The following is an 8,965-nucleotide window of genomic DNA, read 5'->3' on the forward strand; positions in this document are numbered from 1 at the left end:
ATTTTTTATTTTAGTTCTTATAATATTTTACTAAATATATCTAACTTTCAATTAGTGAAATGTGTCATTTTTTATTTCTTTTGATTGTCGATTTCTAAAAGTGTACCAGAGTTTTAATTTTTTTATCATTAAATTATTCATGTGTTATATTAAACTTATATTGTTACTTTATTTTTTAGGGTAATATATTTTGTAAAAATAGTCAGAATTCATATAGGGGAGAAAAATATATTTTTTAATTAGTTGGAGATTAAATATGATGATTCATATATCACAAGGACCAAAATCAGAATTTATCAAGAGAGAGAGCGCAATGCTACTATTATCCCAAAAGATAAAGCGAAAGAGATAAAGAGTTAGAGCATGTTTGGATGGGCTTAAAAAAAGCTGCTTATAAGTTAAAAACAGCTTATAAGTCAAAAAAAAAAAAATTGGTGTAGTCTAACTTATTTTTTTGGCTTATAAGCTGTTTTCAGCTTATAAGGTGCTTTAGATAAGCTAAGCCAAATGGGTCAAATTATTTTTTTGGGCTTATTTTAGCACAAAATGGCTTATAAGCTGGTCAGTCAAACACTCAAAAAAACTGAAAACAGCTTATAAGCAACTTATAAGCCAATCCAAACGGGCTCTTACTACAAAAGTACTCCCTCTCTATCCATTTTTACTTCTCTTTATTGTCTTGGCACACTTCTTAAGGAGCAATAAATAAAACGACAATTTTACTATATCACCCTAATATCACAAGTCATTCAAATAATTAAAATTAATCAAACATATTTTAAAAGTTGTGCAACCCCTGACAATTTCTTAAAGTTCCAACCCAATAATTAATGATAAGGGTAAAGTAGGTATGAAATGTTAAATTACCCCTTGGTTCTCAAGCTGGACAAATAAAAGTGATATCTATTTTTAGTATACTGAATAAGTAAAAATTGACGGAGGGAGTATATATTTTTACTCTTTTCATCTTGATTATTTTGTCCCTTTTTACTACTTGACAAGATTGTCGGAATCGAGATGAACCTATATAATACTTCTTCCGGATAAAAAAAAGAGTTTACTTAGCTTTTTTTTTTTGGATAAAAAAAAAGAGTTCACTTAGCAAATCATGAAAGAATTAACCTTATTTTTTCATATTTGCCCCTATTAAGTGTTATGATCACATCCCAACGCTTATTTAATTAGGGGTAATTTAGTCAAATTACCTATTTTTGTCTAGGAGTTAGTATTTTCTTAAGAGGTCTGCAAATGACTAAATGAACTTTTTTTTTATTCGGAGGGAGTAATAGAGACAATGTCAACCCAATTTCTGGCCGCGTAGCTGACCGTATTGGACATTAATGTTTTAAGTCGTTGACAGAAATTCGAAATTTTAGCCAAATAAAATAAAAACTACGAGAGTATGACACCATGCTCTGTTACAAATGGCAATACAATCAGAACTAATTTATCATTCCCGTAACATCAACAGATGAACATAGCACTAAATCAAATACGGATGAACAGTGTATTTCATTCAAAATTCCTGAAACTTTCATCTTTATATAACTTCAATAGGTCAAGTTTAGAAATAGCACAATACAATGGCTGAGAGAATTACGACGCTTCAACAATACAATGGCTGAGAAATTTACTCAAATTTGTTGTTTGCATTCTAATATATGAATAATATGTTAACGAAACATCAAATCTATAAATGCATAAGTGAGTACTTAATTTGTAGTATTAGGGGTTTATGAGTCCTGGCTTATTAATTTAACGGGTTTGTGGAATTCTTATTGACTGGAGGAGCGTGTCAACTCACTGGTCAAATGACATTCAATGCACAATCGTTACAAAAGACCCCTAAGATTCTTACGGCCTTTATTAACCTCTATTAGCCTTTATCACCTCTTAATTATCTTTTATTGCAGCATTAATATTGATAATTAAGGAGGCATTGATTCATGAAACTTGTACCCCATAGCTCAAGTATAAATAGTGTTTCTCATTTCATTGAAAAAAGCATGTGAAAATATATACAAGAAATACCTTGCTCTTATTTTGCTCTTAGTTCCTAATTTCTCTTGGTCAACTAAGCAAAGTTTTGATTGTGTTCGCTTGCCCGGAGACACTACTCCTTATTTTTTATTACATTTTGTTCATATTACGTTATACAATTGTTTATATCATTATTTTGATCATATTGATTCACGTGTCCTTGACCACGTATATAAATTCAACTGAACCGATTTTCCGTGTAAACATGAAGATAGCACAAAATCAAATACAGATGAACAGTGTATTTCATTCAAAATTCCGGGAACTTTCATCTTTAGATAACCTCAATAGGTCAAGTTTAGAAATAGCACAATGGACAATTTTTTACATTATTATAGGTAGCGAATTCTGATTTCTCCTTCTCTCTAACCACGCCAATTATTTTCTCTAGAGGTCAATTATGTCAAGTCACTCGTGTCAACTTCCCATTTCGAATTGCTCAAAATTCATCACGACAGGAGAGAGAATTGCGACGCTTCAACGATACAATGGCTTAGAAATTTACTCATATTTGTTGTTTGCATTCTAACATATGAATAATATGTTAAGTAAAACACGAAACATCAAACCAATAAATGCATGAGTGAGTACTTAATTTGTAGTATTAGGGGTTTATGGGTACTGACTTATTAATTTAACGGGTTTGTGGAAATTGGAATTCTTATTGACTTGTGAGTTGTAACATTGAAAGATATTGTGGAGTCATATGCCACTATTTGGGTTGCAGAAAAATAGGATAGAGGATAAAATTGTATAGAGAAAAGAAAGAAACAAAGAAAAGAAAGAAAGACTTTGAGGATCAAGAAAAAAAGGGAAAATCAAGTCTGAGGAATTAGGAGTTCGAAAGTGGTCTTGATTTGCGGCTTGACTTGAAAAGCTTTTTACTGTGCAGGATGGAATCTTTCTAATGTAATCTCATTTCTTGGACGACAACCCAATTTGAGTTTATGCTTTTCGGAAATATTTTTCATGGCTAATTTGGGAGAATTGAAAAAAGAATTTACGTGGCTTAATCTAATTAAGTAAGGAGTAAAAGAAGAAAACTAAAGTAGGTTGTTGTTCCGCAAAATTAGAAACACGACTGTATTACTTTGCGTTAGAAATTAGATGAAGATAATAGAAAGGAAAGGTTTGAAGCATGAGTGATTGTCTGTCTATGAGGTTCAGGGGCGTACTTAGTGGGGTGAGAGGGTGTTCACCCGAACAACCTCAGCAAAAAATTATATTGTAAATATAAGGTAAATTTTCTGTGCTTTTGTACATATATACGTTTTGAACACCCTAAAGATATCCAAAAGGTGAGCTCAAGACAAGTGAGGGATGGCTCAGTGGTTAAGCACTTCCACCCACGACCGGTAGGTCCTGGGTTCGAGTCACACTGGAGGGGAAGTGTGGAAACACTATAAATCCTCCTAAATGGGAGGGAAAAAAAAAAGGTGAGCTCAAGCGGTCCAAGGTGTTCAAATGCTCTCCTAAGTCCAAGGTTTGATCCCCAGGGACAACATTACTTTTTTATATTTAGGTTTTGTTATTTTTTACCAATGGTACGTGTTGGAATTCATCTATGGTATTTCAATTGTAGTACCCAAGTAATTTAAAATATTATTACTCCAATATTAAAAACTATATAACAATCCCGCTATAGTTTGTACTACTACGCTTAATATCATACATAATAGAAAGTATCTCATAGATTTGAACTTTCTAATAGTGTAAATATTTTAAAGTTTAGACAAAGTTATTGGTATTACCCATAGCTCCTTGTGCCTAAATTGAAAACATCACACGCATGATATTATCCGGCCACTTTGAGTCACTGATTCGCTCAAGCACTTAAAGGTCATGCGCTAATCCCAATTCATGAATACTTACAAGAGCAAACCTTATTAACTCTTGCTAAAGAGGCACCACTCCTGTACAAGTATTCATGTATATGTTTTATGTCCCTGTTACTCCAGACATTTACATTTTCATTAAGTGCTCTTGCTCGTCCTCTCCCTATAACAATATGCACTGATCATCCTGGGACAAGGCTTAAAGATTTGATGCTTTTCTTTTCAGTACTCAAAACGACACACCGAACCTTTATTGTTAGTTTTGTTAAGTCAAGGTTGGTTCCCTCTAATAATGTACTTATAGTTATAATTTTTAACCCTATGCCACTAGATGTTTTTGTAGTAGCATCTTTAGGAAGTGTTTTTGTAAGCGGATCTGCTAAATTCTTGCAAGACTTAACATATATAATTGTCATGACACCACTTAGAAGCAATTCTTTCAAATAGGCATGTCGCAAATTAATATGTCTAGACTTTCCATTGTATATCTTATTATAAGCAACACTCAACCTTGCCCCATTATCACAATATATAAGAATGGCTGGCATCGATTGTGGCTACAACTTTATATCTAATAGCATGTTTCTCAGCCATTTCATTTCTTTTCTAGCAGCTGTTAATGCCAAAAATTCTGATTCCATTGTAGAATGTGTAATACAAGTCTGCTTCTTTGATGCCCAACTTATAGCTCTGCTTCTTTGATGCCCAACTTATAGCACCTCCTCCCAACGTAAAAATCCATCCCGATGTTGATTTTTTATCATCATCATTGGTTATCCAATTAGCATCAGAGAACCCTTCTAACCTGCTAGAAAAACCATTATAACATAATCCAACATTCTTTGTTTTCTTTAAATAACCAAGCACTCTTGAAATAGCTTTTCAATGTTCAACACTTGGTTTACTTGTATATCTTGAAAGTTTGCAGACTGAATGTGCTAGATTTGATTGTGTGCTATGTGATGCATACATAATACTTCCAATAGCACTAGCGTATTCCAATTGTGCTACGACCCTTCCAAAATTTTCAGTCAACTTTATATTTGAATCTAAAGGAGTTTTAAACTCTTTTATTTTCAAGTGACTAATTTTTCGAATCACATTTTCTATGTAATGTGATTGATTTAAGGAGATACCTTTCTCACTTTTCTTGATCTTAATTTCAAGAATGGTGCCAACTTCATTAAGATCTTTCATTTAAAGACTGAATTGAGATACTTTTTAGTATCATTAACCCCAAGCATGTTTTACCAAAAATCAATAAGTCATCCACATAAAGATTTATTATGACACCATAATCTTTGTAAACTTAGAATAAATGCATTTATCTACATTATTATGTATAAATCCATATGATAAAATGGCATCATCAAATTTCTCATGACACTACTTTGGAGCTTGTTTTAACCCATAAAGGGATTTTACTAGTTTGCAAAATTTATTCTCATTTCCAGGAAGAACAAATCCCTCTGGTCTGGTTGCTCCATATATATTTCTTCACATAAATCACCGTTCAAGAATGCAGTTTTCACATCAATTTGATGCACACATAAATTATATATAAAGGCTAAATCCAAAAGCACTCTTATGAATGTTATTCGTGCAACAGGAACATATGTATCAAAATAATCAATACCTTCCTTTTCTGTAAAACCTTTAGCAACCAACCTTGCCTTAAAGGTTTGTACACAACCATTGGTATCATATTTTCTTCTAGAATCCCTCTCATTCATTTCTAACTTCTTTCCAAAAAACTGCATCTCTAGAAGACATTACTTCTTTAAAAAATTTCAATCTTTAGTAAAATGGGTATACATTGATTGACCTTGCTCCTTTTCCTTCTACAAGAAATACAGTGTCTTGTTGTAGCACCTCGTGCATTCGGGCTAACATTTGACTCATAAGACGGGGGTATAATGAACCCAATTTGAGTAATGTATAAATGAAGTTTGAAACCCAATCAATACATGAGAAGATTCCCTGAGCAAAGGAAAGTCGGAAGCTACCCTACGGAGCGTGTTTTCAAGTGAGTTTGCACCACGTATCAATTAAAATGAGTATACGGAAACATCTGTAAGGAATTTGGGAAAATTTCCTGCTTAAAAGTTGTAGATATTTGAAATACCTTTCCAACGGTATATTATGGAGGTCAAATAGACATCTATACAAAAATTTATGCCCATTTTACTAAAACAGTGTTCTGCCGATTTACGATGGAATATACGGGCCGTGAAAATTATACGGGCCGTAGATTTAGGCCATAAAATTGGCCCAGAAAGCCCAAATCACTCTGATGGATTTACGGCGGGATATACGGCCCGTAAAACTTTTATGGGCCGTAAAATAGGGCGTAAAATGGGTCCAACAGCAATTTTAAAACTTCGTTTTAAGGCTTTTTCACTTCATTCTTCACACCCCCAAGCCCTAGAACGACTTTCTATTCTCTCCCATCATCAAGAACACTAAGGTAAGCTTATTCTAATCATTCCAAGTCAATTCTAATATATATCCTTGTAATCTAAACAAGAATCATCATTCCTAACCTAGGGTTTTCAAGAAAACCCATCTCCAGGTTCAAGATTCAAGATTTTGGAAATCGTTTTCAAAGTTAAAGTCTTTAATTCAAGTTTGGAGAATTACCAGGTATGTAGAGTTACTATCTACGTGTGGGAACATCATTGTTCTTCCCCACGCTTCATAATCCATAAATTATGATTCTCTACTAAAACTAGGGTTTCTCTACCATGCTCATGATAACCCTAGGTCCATGTCCATGATTATATTATGTATGAATTATTATAATTCCATCATTGAGTTATTAATATTTCTTTATGATTATTGAGAATCCGTCCGTAATCCATGAAAACCCATATCTTGTATTCCATGGGTTCTTGCATGCATGTTTTTAAATAAAAATGCTTATTTCATGAATATCCTACATGTCTACAAGTTTTCATACAATTGTATTATATAACTATATTCATGCCATGACTCAAGATACATACATGCTAAATACAAGTTATTTCATGAAACCATGTTTATAAGTTATTTCATGAAACCATGTTTACGAGTTATTTCGTGAAATCATGATTACAAGACAAGTACAAGTTAATTCACGAAAATCATGGGCTTCATAGCCAATTATATCATGTTCATGTTTTTGGGAGTTGCACGAATTACCGAGAAGGCTCAAATAGCCTGAAACTACGTAGCCACCGTAGGACAAGGATCGCTCCGCCCAGTTAGGAAGATTTCCTTAATTTGACACTGAATGGATCCATCAGGCATGTTACCACATTATACCATGGCAAGGTATGGGGGCTCTGCTAGTCCGGCGAGGTACCAGACTCCACGTATCCACGTGGTGATATCATGTTGTCGGTTTATGAAATGCTCTCCCTACTTATCATGTTTTACTTATGTTATATATAAATATGTACCCATGCTTATGCTCATGTTCATGTCCAGGTTTTCAGTTTCAGTTCTTATCATGTTATTCCATGTCCCATGTTATTTCTTTCAGTTGCTTTACATACCAGTACATTCAATTTGCTGACGTCCCCTTTTATTGTCCGGGGGCCTGCATTTCACAATGCAGGTACGAATTTACAGGACGACGCCTATACTCATTAGGATTTGCACGTACCAGCTTATTGGTGAGCCCCATCTCATTCGGAGTTTAGGCATTGTCTTTCTTTATTTAGTTTTGCATCTAAAGGTATGCTGGGAGCCTTGTCCCAGCAAGTATGTTACGTGTTTCAGACTCATGTTAGAGGTTTCATAGACAAGACAAGTGTCATGTTAGACTTCCAGAGTTGGTTAGCTGGTTTGGCTCATTTATGATATTGCCCGCATTCATGACTTAATCAAGTACTTATGTTTAATATTATGACTTACTATGTTTTATAAAAGCTCATCATGCACTTCACGTTATATTTCCGCTCATGTATGCCTCATGATGATTCAGCAAGCCATGTAGTTCGCTCGGTCACGTGCAGTCAGGCACCGAGTGCCGTGTTACGCCCAGGCCATGGTTCGGGGCATGACATTTGTGAAGAAATAAAATCGGAGTTTAAATACTTTTATTTTCTCACTTTTCACTACTCTGAGGTTCAACTTTTTTGTTGAGAATCATCTCCTCTCTTCTTATTTATCATTTCAAAATTAATTTGAGTAGGAGAACTTGTGTTTTGTTCTTTTGTAGAATTCTCACTAGAATTATATACAAATTTATTTTCTAAAAATTGCATATGTGCCGATTCTACAATAACATTTTTCTGCAAATTCAAAAGTGTCACGACCCGACCAGGGGCCGTGACGAGTACCCGATACTTGTACCGAGCACCCCTTAGCTATCCTGTATAAGCAGTGCCATATTTTTTTTTCTAAACATTAACATTTGCAGTAAACTTTCTAATATCGCGTTACACCAGAACGCGGACCATTCGGAATAAAATACATTAAACTGTACATAGCTGACTGTGTATATCTGTCTACGAGCCTCTAGACATAGTACATTTATACAGAGAAAGGGCCGAGTACTGTCGCGCCCGAAAATACATACACAAAATAGTACCGGTGAAATAAGGCTCCGGAACAACTAGAGCGCTGTCGAATGCTGCTGATAGGGCACTAGGAATCTGGTCCGTATACCTGCTGACCTGCGCGGCATGAAACGCAGCGTCCACAAGAAGGGACGTCAGTACGAATAATGTACCGAGTATGTAAGGCATGGAAAACAGTTCAAGCAGTAACATAAAGTACGATCAATAATAATATCACAGAGTCATAGCGCGTATAACGAGGCAAGAACGTAACCTGTGAGTAGGGAGGCCCCTTTTCGGGCCGGCTGTCATGTAGACTTGCCTTTCCATCCTTGAAACGTTTCTTTTCATAGGCATAGGACTCAACATTTTCATATTACTTATTCTCGTGTACAGAAATAAAACAGTACGTTTCAGTAACGGTATCTTTTGCTTACATTTACAGACGCCGAATACAATCGGCTCCCCCAATCCCCTCCCCAACGATAACCCAACATATTACATCACACATGTATCACACATTATATATATATATATACAGACGCC

Source organism: Lycium barbarum, chromosome 3 (assembly GCF_019175385.1).
Source record: "Lycium barbarum isolate Lr01 chromosome 3, ASM1917538v2, whole genome shotgun sequence".
Classification (NCBI taxonomy): Eukaryota; Viridiplantae; Streptophyta; class Magnoliopsida; order Solanales; family Solanaceae; genus Lycium; species Lycium barbarum.